This window comes from Urocampus carinirostris, chromosome 16 (genome assembly GCF_059441175.1).
Source record: "Urocampus carinirostris isolate Australia breed hairy pipefish chromosome 16, RoL_Ucar_1.0, whole genome shotgun sequence".
Taxonomy (NCBI): Eukaryota; Metazoa; Chordata; class Actinopteri; order Syngnathiformes; family Syngnathidae; genus Urocampus; species Urocampus carinirostris.
In genome coordinates this window covers 1,110,010-1,128,335 of record NC_142364.1, presented here as the reverse complement: position 1 = coordinate 1,128,335, position 18,326 = coordinate 1,110,010, and the positions used below count along the sequence as shown (strand labels likewise).

The window sequence follows — 18,326 nt, the reverse complement described above, 5'->3', positions numbered from 1 at the left end:
CCTCCTGCGTGGGTTCATATCCAGCTCCAGACTTCCTGTGCGGAGTTTGTATGTTCTCCCCGTGCTTGCGTGGGTTTCCTCCGGGCACTCCGGTTTCCTCCCACATTCCAAAGACATGCATTTCAGGTGGATTGGCTGGTCCAAATTGTCCCTAAGTGTGAATGAGCGAGTGAGTTCTCTGTCCCCGTGTGCCCTGCGATTGGCTGGCAACCAGTTCAGGGTGTCCCCTGCCCACTGCCCGATGATTGCTGGGATGGGCTCCAGCACCCCCGCGACCCTACTGAGGATAAGCAGTGTGGCTAATGAGATGAGATGAGATATTTGGTTGGTTGAATCCCTTAAGCTAGGGGTGTCAAACTCATTTCAACTCGGGGGCCACACGATAGAACAAACACTCTGTCTGGGGCCGGACTAGTAGATTAAACATAAAAGAAAGAGATAAAGACATAAGAGAAAGAGGGAGGGAAAAGGAGAGAGGGCAGGACAAAGAAAGAGAAAGGGAGAGGAAGAAAGAAATCCAAAGAGAAATAGAAAAACTGAAGGAGAGAAAAGAGAAAAGAAAGTGCGAAGGGTATGAGAGAAAAGGAAAAAAGGAAGTTAGAGCAAAAGAAGTTAAAAGACACAGAGAGAAAGAGACAAAGAGCAACAAAGAAAGAGAAAACGAGACACAGTGAAAGAGACAGAGTGGAAAAGAAAGAGAGAGAGAGAGAAATAAATACAAGTACAGTGTCTTTGTTCGAGGCACCTGGCTTAGGCAACATCAAGTGGACATATTTAAACCTGCATTTTGTTTTTCTCTTGCGCTTCTCTGAGTGTTGTCTCGCGGGCCGGATTCGATCCCTTAGCGGGCCCGATCTGGCCCGCGGGCCGCCTGTTTGACGCCTGTGCCTTCAGCACATGGGTTGCAGGGGCACCTTTTCCTGTGGTGTGTCTTGGGCAAGTACAGCCTGGTGGCGCCCATCCCTCTTTAGGACAATATATGTTTCCACCTAATATTACAGAGTAGACGAGTCCAATTTTTGTTGTTTATTGTTTTTTCTTTAGCTCATCCATCACTGTCAGCACAATAACAAAAAGCCACATTCTTCTCATTCTTCTTCATAATAAGACAAACGCAACTTCTATATGCTTTTCGATGACATCATGCAAACAAAGAGAAATATGCCAGCGATTCCATTCGCATCCTGTACTTTCTATTCAAAAGTGTCAAAACAAAACTGTTTTCCAGTATTGTTACTGCACAGCCGAGGCGTTAGGGACCGCCACAAATTGTTTAGGCGCAGGTGCAGAATTAGAAAAAAAAAAAAAATAGGATATGGGAGGCTTTTTGAATGTGACACAAACAGGAAACACACTTAGTGTTCCCTCCTCAGCGGAGATTCCGATCAGGGCTTTTTTTCAACAGCTTTGCCAAAAGTTGGATAATGTGCGCCGGTCACGGGCGGCCATTTCCTAAAGTTACAGCTTGCAAAACTGATAATAACAAAAAAGTCAGCCGATGAAAATTAGAATATTCAAGTCAAATCATTTTTATTTGTATAGCCCTTAATCACAAAGAGTCTCAAAGGGCTTCAGATCTGAAAGATATGAGGGAGCAAGTCCATGTATGATTTTGTATAATACTAAGAGAACCTTGAAATCACATCCGAAATTATAATTCATGCGTTTGTTACCTCCCGTCTTGATTACTGTAATGCACTACTCTCTGGTCTCCCGAAGTCTAGAATCAAGTCTCTTCAGCTGGTACAAAATGCCGCAGCGAGGCTTTTAACTAGGACAAAAAAGTCCGATCACATCACACCGATTTTGGCTAACCTGCATTGGCTCCCAGTTAGCCTTAGATGTGATTTCAAGGTTCTCTTAGTATTATACAAAATCATACATGGACTTTCCCCCTCATATCTTTCAGATCTGATCTCCCCCTATGTCCCGGTCCGAAGCCTACGTTCCGAGAGTGCCGGTCTTCTGGTGATCCCAAGAGCAAAGAAGTGTTCTGCTGGTTCGAGAGCGTTCTCCATCCGGGCACCGGTGCTGTGGAATGCTCTTCCCCCTGAGATCCGATCTGCAACCTCAGTGGAAATGTTTAAATCTAAACTTAAAATTCACTTCTACTCCATAGCATATGAATAACCTACTCTTCTCGTCGGCTGAAAAATAGTCTGTGTAATATAGTGTAATAATCTGTGAAGCCCTTTGAGACTCTTCGTGATTTAGGGCGTCACAAATAAAAATGACTTGACTTGACATCTTAGGCTAACAGGGAGCCAATGCAGGTTAGCCAAAATCGGTGTGGTGCGATCGGACTTTTTTTGTCGTAGTTCCTCATGCTTGGTAGCGCAGATTTCCTGCATTCTTGTTTAAGGGATCTAGTTTAATCGGTAAACCAAGGCGTGCGTCTTTTAGTTCGTGAATTTAGCCGTATGGGCGCTACTGAATCTAGGACACTAGCCAGGGTAGCATTAAACTCATTCATGAGTGAGTCGATAGAGCCTTTGTATGAAGGAAAGGACGCAACTGCTCCTGAAAGAAGATCAGAGAGCTCAGAAACTGTGCCAGCGCTTATATTGCGTCCGCTAAATCCTTCAGCTTTTTTAGTACTACACTTAGCTAGCACCTCGAATGTAACTAAATAATGATCTGAGATGACGGTAGTACACGGTAACACCGTCATGTTCGAGGTTGAAACTCCTCGAGTCAGAATAGAATATAGAATTTACCTTTATTGTCATTAATACGAAATGGGTTGAACATATTGTGACAGTGAAATTGGAGGTGGCACTCCAGTTTCACATTTTACAATGAGGATAGAAGAGCGCAAAGAAGATGTTTGTATTGTCCTTGTTGTAGGCTTTGGTTTTCTCCGGAGTAGAAATTAGAATATAGCAGAAAATAGAATCTTTGCCGCACCCCCGCTTGATATTTTCCTTAGCTGTGTTTTAATGTGAAGTTCCCTACTGGGATGAATAAAGTATCTATCTATCTATCTATCCAGACATCTATCTATCTATCTAGACATCTATCTAGACATCTATCTAGACATCTAGACATCTATCTATCTAGACATCTAAGAAATCTATCTAGACATCCATGTCGATATCCATCTATCCATCTATCTATCTATCTATCTATCTATCTATCTATCTATCTATCTATCTATCTATCTATCTATCTATCTATCTATCTATCTATCTATCTATCTATCTATCTATCTATCTATCTATCTATCTATCTATCTATCTATCTATCTATCTATCTATCTATCTATCTATCTATCTATCTATCTATCTATCTATCTATCTATCTATCTATCTATCTATCTATCTATCTATCTATCTATCTATCTATCTATCTATCTATCTATCTATCTATCTATCTATCTATCTATCTATCTATCTAGACATCTATCTATCTAGACATCCATGTAGATATCTATCTATCTAGACATCCATGTAGATATCTATATATATATATATATATCTATCTATCTAGACATCCATGTAGATATCTATATATATATATATATATATATATATATATATATATATATATATATAGACATCCATGTCAATATCTATATATCTATCTATCTATCTAGACATCCATGTCGATATCTATCTATCTAGACATCTATCTATCTAGACATCCATGTCAATATCTATATATCTATCTAGACATTATCTATCTATCTATCTAGACATCTAGACATCTATCTAGACTTCTATCTATCTATCTAGACTTCTATCTAACTATCTATCTATCTAGACTTCTATCTAACTATCTATCTATCTAGACATCTATCTATCTGACATCTATCTATCACAATATTTTTGTCATTCTAGCCACTATTTACAGGAAAGCCATCGGGAGTTGTGGCTGCGACGGGGCGTAGGCAGGGTGGGGGGTCTTTCAGGGAAAGGAGGAAACTGAAGGAGAACACCCTGAACCTTTTTCATTCTCAAAACAAAACCCCTCCCTCCTGTCCCTAGGCCGCACTCCCGCTCCTTGTCCCCCTCCCCAAACAAAAGCAAAATGTCCCCGCACAACAATAAGTGCACTGCAGCGTCTAGTAGTGCATTCCTGACCCTTTGTCTACTCCAAATGTCATTTTTACAAATGGGATACTCTTCAAATGTTTGCATATTTATCACTCACAATTGTTTTAGAGTATCAAAATATTTTTATATCACACAGAGGAAACCAGAGGAAATACAAAATGCAGTTTTTAAATATTGATTTCATTTACGAAGGCACAAAAGAATCAAAACTGTCGGGACCAGAACGGAGACAGGACCCACTTGCGTTACGTTTCTCTCAGTTTTATAGGGAAGAAAGGAAAGGGTTTGCACCCCACGATCCGGTGATCGCGAGCGATGGCGGTGTCGGGAACAGAAAAAAACGGGTCAGTAGCCGGGACAGGAGAGCAAGACGTAGTCGAGGTCGGAAACGAGTCGTAAGCCGGGACGGGAGAGTAGACGTGGTCAAGATCAAAAAACGGGTCGAAGCTGGGGAACAGACGGGAGCAAAAATAGGAGTGAGTCAGGGTCGAAAAAGCTTGCCTAGAGTAAACTGAGGTTCGCAGACGGACCGACAACAGGTGACAGAAAGGAGTGGGTTTAAATAGGGACAGGGAGCCAATCAGAGTCCGAGGCAGTTGGCGCCAAATGATCGCGTAAGCGATCATGACACAAAACCTATATGCCCCTATCTGTTCAATCTCAAACTACAGTTTGGGGAAAAGCTTAGTTCATTTCCACAGGCCACACCCAAAATCGATTGCCACCACTGAATCAAGAAATCACCTTATTTGAATCTGTGACAGGGAAGAAAATTACAAAGTATCAAGAACAAAATTGACGTGTGAAGATCCAAATAAATTCCAGAAGGAAAAAGTGATTAAAATGTACCAGTCCGGAAAAGGTCACAAAGCTATTTCTAAGACTGTAGGGCTCCAGCGAACCACTGTCAGGGCCATTATCCACCTGTAGAGTATATTGAAAACAGTGGCAAACCAACTAAGAGTGTGACGACAACTCATCCGGCAGGTTACACCAGAACTTCGAAACACATCCAAGAAACTGCAGGCCTCGCTGGTCTCAGTTGAGTTCAGTGTTCATGACCCCACTTTAAATATGATTTGGCAGGCCACTTTTGGCCCGCAGGCCATGATTTTGACACATGTGCTTTAAAGTCTGAACTCAAGTGACGACTCTTTTGTGTCATACATGCAGTTCTACAACATTCTTGTCTTTGCAAGAAAGAAAGAAAAATAAGCAGTAACGAGTCCAGAAAAGAGGTCGGGAACAGGTATCAGGCAGGAAATAGGGCAAAACAGGTCGATGGCCGGGTCGGAGGAGCGAAACAGAAACGGGTCCAGAAACGGGTCCAGAAACGGGTCCAGAAATGGGTCGGCAACAGGTATCAGGCAGGGAAAAACAGGACAGGAGAATGCCGGAGAGTACAAAGCTTGCCTAGCTGAGAGCATAGGTTCGCAGACGGTCCGACAGCTTCCTTTTGGAAGAGGGGGGTTTAAAAAGAGTCAGGGAGCCAATCAGCGACCAGGGCAGTCGCAGGTCCCCCGAATCAGCAATCATGACAGTAACGGTCTGGCCTCGCTTGGTGAAATCAAAACAATAACACCAGCACAAATTCAAACATGAGATCTCATTTATGCACCTCCACTATTGTTTTTAGCCAACCGAATCCTACTTTTTATTTCCAGGGACATCAAATAGTGAAACGCCGAGCAGGAAGTTTCATAACCGAAGCTGTTGATACAGAACTGCTCATAAAAACTGTTTTTTTTTGTCCCGGATAATACGAATATTTTTTCAGTCAGAGGAAATCGGAGGTTTTCCTGTGTTTTGTCAAATCTGAGGTGTGAAAGTTGATGTGTATTCATGCCAACCCCCACCCTGAAACCTTCCCTTCTTAGAGGATATCTGCGGGTGTGACATGGAAGTTAAGGGCACATGCGGGGAAATGGGCCCTCTGTCCCCGCACATGTTGTCCATCACTTGTAATCATGAGTTTTATCGGTAGATTCTATACAATATTCCCTTACATCTGCAAAAACATGTTTATTGTCAAGAACCAGAACAGGATCAGGACCCAATCGCGTGACGTTCTCACACAAGCCTTTTATTTTACGGGAAATCATGCATGTTCGGCAGCAGTCTGGCGTGAAATGATAGAAAGCCAGAGACCGACGAGATGGATTCCAATTGCCCGAGTTTATATTGGACAGATGGGGTCGATACCAGACAGGAAGGGACAGACAGGATATCGATAACTAACAGGAGAAACTAGATGGGAATGAAAACTGTAGAAACTAACAAACAGGACCAAAATAGACGGAAACAAAACTGGAACCCGAAATTAAACAGGACAAAAATGCACATGAACAATACCGGACTGAAGATTTCAACAGGAGTCAAAACCCTCGTCTTGCGGGGCAGAGGTTTGTTGACGGGCTGACAAAAAAGCAAGAGAGCGCCGAGCTTAATATAGAAAACAGGCCAATCTCAATGAGCCGCAGCTGGCACCACATGGGCGGGGCCAATTGGGCCCCATGGCAACCGTGACAGTTTATATTAAATAAAAATAACCTTCCTTGCATGTTTCAGATCAGGGCATGTTGTAATTGTAGCCTGAGCTTTCCTTTGAGACTTTTTGTGATTAAAGGCATTACAAATAAACGTGACTTGAGATACTTCTCATTCATGGACATGTGTTATTCTTCTCATGTCTTGATCTTTATTGTAAAATGGCAACTAGAGGCAATAATGGTATCGGAAACCCTATAGGTTGTCATGAACCGGAACTGGATCAGGACCCAAACGCGTGACGTTACTCACACAAGCCTTTTATTTTACGGGAAATGGGGAGTCATGCATGTTAGGCAGCAGTCTGGCGTGAAATGATGACCGGAAGCCAGACACAGACGAGACGGATTCCAATTGCCCGAGTTGATATCGGACAGATAGGGTCGATACCGGACAGGACGGGACAGACAGGATTGATAATGAAACAGGATATCGAAAATAAGGAGAAACTAGATGGGAACGAAAACTGTAGAAACTAACAAACAGGACCAAAATAGACGGAAACAAAACTGGAACCCGAAATTAAACAGGACGAAATAAACGTGAACAATACCGGACAGGAAATACCGACAGTAAAACAGGACCGAGTCAGAACCCATTTCTTGTGGGGCAGAGGTTCGTTGACGGACTGACAAAGGAAGCGTGAGAGCACTGAGCTTAAATAGACGGAAAGCCAATCTGTCAACGAGCCACAGCTGGCGCCACACGGGCGGGGGCCAATTGGGCGCCATGGCAACCGTGACATGTGTAAGAGCACTGGCTGATTTATATAGATAAATCATGGGCTATTTTTTGTTGAACACTTTTTGTACGATTCATCACATGGTAAAAGACACTAAATATGCACTCTAAAAACAATCTGGTCAATATTAACCCACGTTTGGGTAAAAAAATGACCCAAAACCAATATTTGGGTATTTTTGACCCAACGTCACGGGTTGTTTTGCAAGTTTTAGCTATTCTATGCTTAAATGGACTCATTCCACCACAAATTTAACCCAAAACATTTTAGTAGAAAATCACAATGACCCAGAACTGGTGAACTATTGTCAGAATAAGTCCGCAGGCACCTCAGGTGCCTTACTTTGGAGACCCCTGGTTCATAATAACCTAAACAATTTGGTTGTTGTCTTCATAAGGACCCAGAGAAATTGTTTAAACTTGACTAATGTGTTGAGTTGGTCCATGTTTGACCCAAACTCTCCTCGAAATGGAAATGACCCATCACCGTTGAGCTATTTTCAGGACCATTCGAGCGTTCTTAGAGGGCTACCACGGGCCCCACGTTGCTGACCCCTGCCCGCTTAGTGGATCGCAGATGTCCTCCAGTGAGATGGTTCACTCCCCAACAGGAACAAAAACAAAAGCAAAACAGTGTATGAGGCTATTTCTGTGGAGCGTATGATTCACGTTCTGGCCGACCAAAACAAGTAACAGTTGCAAGTAAATGTGGCGACGCCCCCACAAAAAATGATTGATCTGATAGCTTCCGCGCGGTCGCTAGCAATAAAATCCATTAGCCCGAGAAAAGCCGGGACGCAGATGTCGCCTACGTAAATGGCAGCTTTGTATTTTTAAAGCATCAAATCGTATATCATACTCTCTCTATACTCAGTCATACCCATGCACAATCCCTACTACAGCATACACTTTCATACTACTATACTCTCATACTCACTACTACGACTATTCTCTCATACATACACTACAGTACTCTCTCACACATACCACTATACTCTCATACACACACTACTATACTCTCTGTACTATACTCTCATTCACTCCATACTATATTCTTTCACATATAATACTATACTTTCATACACACACTACTATGCTGATACATACTACTAAACTCCCTCACTCCACTATACTCTCTTACACATACTACTATACTCTCATACACACTACTCTCTCACTTATACTACTATTTTCTCATACACACACTACTGTACTCTCTCACACGTACCACTACACTCTCATACACACAGTATTATACTCTCTCTACTATACTCTCATTCACCCCTACTATATCGTTTCACACATAGTACTATACTTTCATACACACACTACTATTCTGTCACACACTACTATACTCCATCACATTTCCACTATACTCTTACACGTACTACTATACTCTCATACACACAATACTATACTCAATGTACTATACTCTCTTTCAATCACTACTATATTCTCTCACACATCTTACTATGCCGTCATAGACACACTACTATGTTGTCACACACATACTACTATACTCTATCACATTTGCACTATACTTTCTTACACATACTACTATACTCTCATACACACAATACTATACTCTCTGTACTATACTCTCATTTACTCCCTACTATGTTCTCTCACACATATTACTATGCTGTCATAGACACACTACTATGTTGTCCCACCAATACTCCTGTACTCTCTCACTTATACTACTATACTCTCCGTACTAAGCTCTCACACACACACTACTATACTTACTCACACATACACTATTATACTCTCATACACACTCCTATACTCTCTTACACATTCTACTATACTCTTATACACACACTACTATGCTGTCACACACTTACTACTATATTCCATTACATTTCCACTATACCTTCTTACACATACTACTATACTCTCATACACACATAACTATACTCTCTCACTTTACTTATTGATGCAAGGCACCTGCCACCTTTTAAACCCCCGGCTTTCTGCTACCGGTTGTCAGACCGTCTCCGAACCTCAGTTACACTCGGCAAGGTTTTTGACTTCGACTCCCGCCCGTTTTTGCTCCTGTCTTGTTTCCTGGCTTTTTTACTCGTTTTGGCTCCCGACCTGGTATACTCTGGTTTCCCCGTTTTTTTTGACTCGCTTTGGCTCCCGACCTCGTTTACTCCCGTCTCCAGGCTTTTCGACTCGTTTCTGGCTCCCGACCGCGCTTTTGCTCCCCTACCCCGGCTACTGACCTGTTTTTCTGCTATCGGTTGTCAGACCGTCTGCGAACCTCAGTTACACTAGGCAAGCTTTTTTGACTCTGACTCCCGTCTGTTTCCTGGCTTTTTGACTCGTTTCGGCTCCCGAACTCTCTACTCCCGTCTCCTGGCTTTTCGACTCGTTTCTGTCTCCCGACCAAGCCTTTGCTCCCCTACCCCGGCTACTGACCTGTTTTTCTGCTACCAATTGTCAGACCGTCTGCGAACCTCAGTTATACTAAGCAAGCTTTTTGACTCCCGTCTGTTTCCTGGCTTTTTGACTCGTTTTTGCTCCCGACCTCGTTTACTCCCGTCTCCAGGCTTTTCGACTCGTTTCTGTCTCCCGACCACGCCTTTGCTCCCCTACCCCGGCTACTGACCTGTTTTTCTGCTACCAATTGTCAGACCGTCTGCGAACCTCAGTTATACTAAGCAAGCTTTTTGACTCCCGTCTGTTTCCTGGCTTTTTGACTCGTTTTTGCTCCCGACCTCGTTTACTCCCGTCTCCAGGCTTTTCGACTCGTTTCTGTCTCCCGACCACGCCTTTGCTTCCCTACCCCGGCTACTGACCTGTTTTACTGCTACCGGTTGTCAGACCGTCTGCGAACCTCAGTTACACTAGGCAAGCTTTTTGACTCTGATTCCCGCCCGTTTTTGCTCTCGTCTGTTTCCTGGCTTTTTGACTCGTTTTGGCTCCATTCTGGTTTCTGACAGTATGATGTTCAATGTGAGAGCAAGAATGATTTACTTCTCAAACGGCCTCTCGTATTTTTATGACTGTTGTGCTATTTCTGTGCAAAAACATTGTTGATTGGGTGGGTGGGTTTCCAGTCGTTCCAGACAGAACTTACTGGAAGCTTGTGAGTCACTCCTCGTCTTCCCCCGAGCCACCTAAACAAAAAACCCCTCCCCGCTCGAGACCCCTTCATGCAGACGATCAAAGTGCGGGCCTAGCCAACACATTCTTGACTAGAAAAGAATTCCTTGCTAAATACACACTCCCCCTCCCCGTTTTCCGAACGGTGGGGGGGACCCCCCTCCCTGCCTATAGAAAGCGCCCCTGCCCCATTCCAACATAGGGGTGATCTCACCCAGCTGTCATTGCCATCCTGGTTGCAAGCAGCTGACATCATTTGTGAGTTCAATGATTACCGGCAATGCAAATATCTATCTAGACATCTATCTATCTAAACATTTATTTACACATATAGACATATAGACATCTATCTAGACATCGAGACATCTATCTAGACATCTATCCAAACATCTATCTAGACATCTAGACATTTATCTAGACATCTAGACATCTATCTATCTTGACATCTGTCTATCTATCTAGACATCTATGTAGACATCTATGTAGACATCTATGTAGACATCTAGACATCTATCTAGACATCTATCTATCTATCTATCTATCTATCTAGACATCTAGACATCTAGACATCTAGACATCTAGACATCTGGACATATATCTATCTAGACATCTGGACATCTATATAGACATCTATCTATCTAGACATCTATCTATCTAGACATCTATCTATCTTGACATCTGTCTATCTAGACATCTATGTAGACATCTAGACATCTATGTAGACATCTAGACATCTATCTATCTATCTATCTATCTAGACATCTGGACATATATCTATCTAGACATCTATATAGACATCTATCTATCTAGACATCTATCTATCTATCTAGACATCTATACATCTATCTAGGCATCTAGACATCTATCGAAACATCTAGACATCTATCTAGACATCTATCTAGACATCTGGCACTCTGGTTTCCTCCCACATTCCAAAAAACCCCATGCATTTCAGGTTAATTGGCCTAACCGAATTGTCCCTCAGTGTGAATGAGCGAGTGAGTTGTCTGTCCCTGTGATTGGCTGGCAACCAGTTCAGGGTGTCCCCTGCCAACTGCCCGAAGACGGCTGGACTGGGCTCCGGCACCCCCGCGACCCTACTGAGGATAAGTGGTGCAGATAATGGATGGATGGATGTATAAATCTATATTAATTGGAAAATGCTAAGAATGTTTGAGTTATGCTTATCCTCCTACAGAAACCATATCATTTTCCATTATCAAACATATCTAAAGAAGCACTTGAAGCCACTAGGGAGGTCCAAAGATCCGCTCGTTGCTGACCCCGAAGTTAAGGCCAGTGACATTAGTTCACGGTTCAGGGACCCCTCAACCGCCTGGGGCATCAGGGCACCACTTCCTGTGGTGTGTTTTGGGCAAGTACAGACTGTGGCAGTGCCCATCCCTCTCCAAGCTACATATTTACTGCTAAATTGTTTAGCAGCTAAAGCAAAGCTAGCCACCAAAGCATCGCCTTTTTGTTATGTAGCTAGCTGAAGTCTCATCTCATCTCATCAGCTGCACCGCTTATCCTCAGTAGGGCCGCGGGGGTGCTGGAGCCCATCCCAGCAATCATCGGGCAGTGGGCAGGGGACAACCTGAACTGGTTGCCAGCCAATCACAGGGCACACGGGGACAGACAACTCACTCGCTCATTCACACCTAGGGACAATTTGGACCGGCCAATTCACCTGAAATGCATGTTTTTTGGAATGTGGGAGGAAACCGGAGTGCCCGGAGGAAACCCACGCAAGCACGGGGAGAACATACAAACTCTGCACAGGAAGTCTGGAGCTGGCTTCGAACCCACGCAGGAGGTTCCCAAGACCTTAGAACTGTGCCGCACACGCGTTAACCACTGCGCCCCCGTGCTGCCGCTAGCTGAAGTGTTAGCAAAAATATCCGCTAAATCTAGGTTCTTTACCGATCTGCTATTATCAGCAGCGTGACATTTAATGAGACTCATTATTTTTCACCTCGAATAACACAACAACAAAGTTTATTCGACTAAAAACAAATATCTCTGTTTTTCAGCGGTGATGTTGTCAGCCCGTCCTTGATTGCACAGACTAAAGCGCCCAAAACACCCCGGAGGTGAAAACTCAACCGGAAGTGACGCGTTGGCAGTCCACACCGGAGCGGCGTAGGAGTCTCTTTTATTCTAATGAGAACCGGTCCGGCAGCCCCGTCCAGTCAGAAATAATCTATTCTCGCCTCGACAACATGTGTCACAATAGAAGAGGCGTCGGCCATCGAAAAACATGAACCCACCATCTCGGACGAGATTGAGGAGAAAAAAAAGAGAGAAAGAAATAAGAGGAAGTGAGGAAGAGAAAAGTAGACAAGGTGGGAGAAAGAAAGAGAGAAAAGGAGAAAGAGAGAGAGAAAATAAAGAAAGTGTGAGAAACAAAAGTCATAAAAAGAGAAATAGTGAGAGAGGGGGAAAGGAAGAGAGAAAGAACAAAATCAAAAGAGAAATAGAAAGACAGAAAGAGAGGAGATAAAATGGAGAGAATTAGAGAATGGGTGGAAGGGAGAAGGGGAAAGCAAGAGAGAAAGAGAAAATAGTGGGAAAAGGATAAAGGGAAGAGAGAGCAAAAGAATGTAAATGACACAAGGAAAAGGGAACAAAGAGGAACAAAGAAAGAAAAAGAGAGGGACAGAGAGAATGAAAGGGAGAGAGACAGAGAGTGAGAGAAAAATGGATGTAGAGAGAGAGAGAGAAAGAAATACAACTACAACATTTGTGTGAGGCACCTGGCTTTGGCAACATCAAGTGGATATATTTCAACCTGCAGATTGTTTTTCTCTTGCGCTTCTCTGAGCGTTGTCTCGAGGGCCTGATCCGGCCCGCGGGCCGCCTGTTTGACACCCCTGACGTAGAACCTCGTTTATATAAGTTGCATTTATGCAGGACAAGAGAGAGAATTGAGATGAGTATTGTGTTGGAACTGTAACTCTGTTGTACCAATATGTGAGAAAGAATCTCCGCTTGGCTCTCCAAAACGAGGTATTATCGGATTGACTGTGCTTTGGCAGCAAAATCCTTGCTCTGCCGATAAAAAAATCACTCTTTGCATCTAGTTTCTATCAATAAAAGTCTATCTATCTATCTATCTATCTAGACATCTATCTAGACATCTATCTAGACATCTATCTAGACATCTATCTAGACATCTATCTAGACATCTATCTATCTAGACATCTATCTATCTATCTAGACATCTATCTATCTATCTAGACATCTATCTATCTATCTATCTAGACATCTATCTATCTATCTATCTAGACATCTATCTATCTATCTATCTAGACATCTATCTATCTATCTATCTAGACATCTATCTATCTATCTATCTATCTATCTAGACATCTATCTATCTATCTATCTATCTAGACATCTATCTATCTATCTATCTATCTAGACATCTATCTGGACATCTATCTAGACATCTATCTATCTAGACATCTATCTGGACATCTATCTAGACATCTAGACATCTATCTATCTATCTAGACATCTAGACATCTATCTATCTATCTAGACATCTAGACATCTATCTATCTATCTATCTAGACATCTATCTATCTATCTATCTAGACATCTAGGCATCTATCTATCTAGACATCTATCTATCTAGCATCTATCTCTATCTAGACATCCATCTCTATATATCTAGACATCTATCCCTATCTATCTAGACATCTATCTCTATCTATCTAGACATTTACCTATCTCTATCTAGACATCTGGACATCTAGACATTTACCTATCCCTAACTAGACATCTGGACATCTAGACATTTACCTATCTCTATCTAGACATCTGGACATCTAGACATTTACCTATCTCTATCTAGACATCTGGACATCTAGACATCTATCTTGGCATTTATCTATCTATTACACGTCAATAAGTGTACCTCAATGGTATCAACTGTGGGCAACAGGTACTGTAGATAAAGTATTTTTGGATTGCATATTTGGGTAAAATATATTGATATTGCACTTCAAATAAGATAAATATTAATAAATCCATAATACAAATTTTTTATTTAACTAAAATATCAATAAAATCTATTTAAGCACAGTACAAAGGTGTGTTAAGCAAAATTAACAACAACAAAAAAAGAATAATCTGTCAGTTTTATAGTATTGTTGTATATATGTACAGTAGTATAGTATAGTTGCCTTGCTGTTGTTGGTGATAGGAATGAGTGGAGAGCTGTTGTGAAAGGATAGTGGGATGTTGGGACGCGTTCTAAGGGATGGGCAGGGCACCTGTATGATGCGGCAGGGGTAAACCAGCGAAAGCTGTCGAACAGAAGAGTGTGTTGTGTCACCTTGACCCGAGTGACACGGCCACTTTCTCGTGTCCCGTTTCATCTGAAGGGAGAAAGCATGACCAACTTAGGTGTCTAGCTTGTTTGGGCGTTTGGGCATTTGGGTTGGCCGTAGTCCAAATATTTTGTGTTTTTTGCTATCTTTTCCCTTTTTATTTTCTTTGTTATTGTATGTGTTTGTCTTGCTGTCGGTCACCCTTCTTGAGAGATATGACCAAGGTAGATATATAGATAGTATAGTATATTCTCTCTCACCCAGTACAAACTGTTTGAGAAGACTTTGAAAAGACTCTGCAAAGATGACAAGGTTCCATCCAAAAGATGTATTTAAATGGTAATAAGCTTACTCGTATACTTTTTAAAGATGTTGTAATATTTTGAGATGCGATACTTGACATTTCGCCTCAATCAGCGATATTAAAACAACCAAAGACGTGTTGAGTCGATTTGAAATGAAACTAGAATGTTTGACATTTTTCATTTGTTTTGAATTGCATCACAGAAAATGAATTTTGTCGCAGTATTTTCCGAGACAGTCCTGTACGAACAAAATAGTATATCCTTCTAAAATAACAAGTCAAGTCAAGTTTATTTGTATAGCCCTTAATCACAATTAATACACCATTCCCCGATCCAAAACCTACATGAGGGCAAGGAATAACTCAAAAACCTCAACATGAGGAAAATGAAAAAACCTTGAGAAGGGAGCGCACATGTGGTAGTCCCCCTTCCAGGATGACCAGGCTGCAATGGTTGCAATAACAAATAATACACAGATATTGTCAACAAAAAATATAGGTTAGTCATATGCTATAGAGTAGAAGTGTGTTTTAAGCTTAGATTTAAACATTTCCACTGAGGTTGCGGATCGGATCTCAGGGGGTAGAGCATTAGATAGATAGATAGATAGATAGATACTTCATTCCACAGCACCGGAGAATCTTGGTCACTGTTTGTCATTTTACATCAATCTAATTGCATCTTCAAGATTCATCATAAAAGTTTGACTCAAATTTATCTAAAATCACCCCAAAAAAAGGTCAAATTTCTCAAGAATGTGCATTTTACATAAATCTAATTGAATCTTTTCGCAATTACGCTTGTAATCCAACATGGCGGGTGCTTAAAAAGTCACGTGACGCTGAAACGCATCAGTCACAAGATTCATGATAAAAGTTTGACTCAAATTTATCTAAAATAACCAAAAATATTGGTCACATTTGTCAAGGATATACATTTTATATCGTTTTTTAAATATATATCCAATTTAATTTTCCAGAGCTTTCTTCAACAAAATCCTCGTGAGGGGGGAAAAAATAAAAAAGGAAAGATGGGAAAAAAACGGATAATCCAATCAGCACTCGGGTATATTTCAATTTTTTCCACATTTCGCTGCAATTGGTCCACCGCAATTATCTGGGACCCGCCTACTCAATAATGATTGGTCAGGTTTCGCGGCTCTGTAGTACTCATTTGAATAGGCCGAGTGGCGAGGAGTTGAGGGTGGTTAGTGCAAGTAAGAGCCGCCAGATAAACTCCATGGAGCGGAGAGAAGCCACTCGGATAACCGAATGAAAGACTTTCGAGTACAGCACACGCCGTCCACTCTTATCTGCAAGCGATAAACGAGCAACCGAGCGGAAAGTACCAGAAGACAAGCACATCTTTGAATATTCAGCTGCATCGCTTTCGAAGGTAAGCGAGCACGTCAAGAATCTTCGATCTTATTTTACGTTTTCGAAAACTTTTCTACGCTTCTAAAAAAAGCACTATTGCTTTCTTTTTTTAAATCGCATTTAGTTTGTTAAAAGTGTTCACTGAAATTAGAGTTAACGAACGGAACGGCGTACCGTTAAAAATAATATATTTTATTTTCCTATTTTTTTGCTATATGTTTACAATCATAATGAAAACATTCCCATAAAGTGAACATTTGACACTAAAAGAAACGGAAGTATATTTTATTTCTCTTTTGGACATTATAATTTTGGGCTAAATCTGATGCCGTCCTTTTTGGACGTGATATTTTCCGGAAATAGACGTCTAAAATTGTTTTTTTTTTCGTCAATGTGGGACAAATGCATACCAAAAATAGTTTGTCCAGATAAGTTTCTAAAATATTGTCTTTTTAACGTCTAAATAGATATATTTTTTTAACTTTCACTTTTCACATTAAACCCCACCCCCATATTTGCATATTACTTTATTTTTATGACAGTGTGTATTTTCCGTAACACTATTTAAATATTCTATAGCCACACGATAAATTGGGTATTTTTTATTTTATTGTTTCATTTTTCAACACAAGGATACTGCTGGAGGTGTGAATCTCCCTATGGGAATGAATAAAGTACTATCTATCTATCTTTATCTAACTCTATCTATCTTTTCAACTTCATAAAAAAGAGGCTTCCAGGTTTTTTGAAGTCTTTTCGATGTACTTTCTATATATTTTCAACAAACTCGTGCAGTTTCTTCATTTTCCTCATATTTAGGTTTTTGAGTTTTTCCTTGCCCTCATGTAGGTTTTAGATCAGGGGATGGTGTCCTAATAGTCTGTAGTTTGCAATGGTCTATGGTCTGTGCAGCCCTTTAAGACTCCTTGTGATTGAGAGCGTCACAAATAAACATGACTTGACCTTATAGTCCGGAAAATACGGTCATTTGTTGATGATGTGGTATATTGGGGAACATTCTGGAAAGAGGCGGGCGGACAAACATTTCATCCCACATTGTAAAGTTTTTGCATAATTACACATAGTTTCATTGTATTTGTACTGTAATCTTCTTCCTACTCAGCACCTGGTGTCATTTGCAGGATTGTACGGGTGCTTGAAATCCTTGAAAATGCTTGATTTTCAATGTTGTGTTTCTAAAGTTTGAAAAGCACTTGAATTATAGGTAAAATTCTTGTAAATGCTTAAAACTGTTGCCATATATACCAGCAGTCTGACTCGATAGTCATTATATGAAGAAAAGTGAACTACGTCTGCTAAAAAATGACGCCAACGCGCTTTGCCATTGCGTTTCTTCGTCCCTTGTGACTAACAGCAGCTGGCACTAGTTTGTATGGTATTGTCATGTGAAGCGTCGAGGGCTGGTGAAAAAAATCAGATTCTGGGTAATGGAGAATTTGGCAAATGGGCTTAGAAAGTGCTTAAAAAGTGCTTAATTTGGGCCATTAAAATAGGGGTACCGGTTGACAGAATTTAGCCCAAAATTAGTTACTATTCAACTTATTTTGGTAGAAACCTTTTTAACGTCGTTTGTAGCAGTTCTTCCTGGGTGACGAAGCTTTCATTGAATGTAATATTTGACATCGACAAGTACAAGTACAGCATTTGAATCATAATCTGCTTCCTACACGGTACTGGACGTCTTTTTTTACGTTAGATTTACGGCTAAATCGGTCCACGGGCTTTGTACGGGTCCTTGAAATCCTTAAAAATGCTGTGTTTATACGATTTGAAAAGTGCTTGATATTGGGCGATGTCCTTGTAGATACTTGAAATTGTTGCCATGTTTCT

General features: G+C 41.3%; 1 protein-coding gene across 3 annotated transcripts in view; it reads left to right on the top strand.

Annotated features, from left to right (window-relative positions):
* The window catches only part of LOC148349940 (ras-GEF domain-containing family member 1B-B-like), a 75,289-nt gene that overhangs the window by 21,044 nt on the left and 35,919 nt on the right, over positions 1-18,326 (top strand). The window contains exon 2 of one of the 3 annotated variants that reach the window (XM_088355717.1): positions 12,491-12,599. The exons of 1 other annotated variant lie outside the window; for it this stretch is intronic. The gene's annotated coding sequence lies outside the window, so the exon portion shown is untranslated. Of the gene's footprint in view, positions 1-12,490; positions 12,600-16,263; positions 16,495-18,326 lie in introns of those variants that run through there. One more of the 3 variants, XM_088355716.1, reaches the window with a different exon arrangement.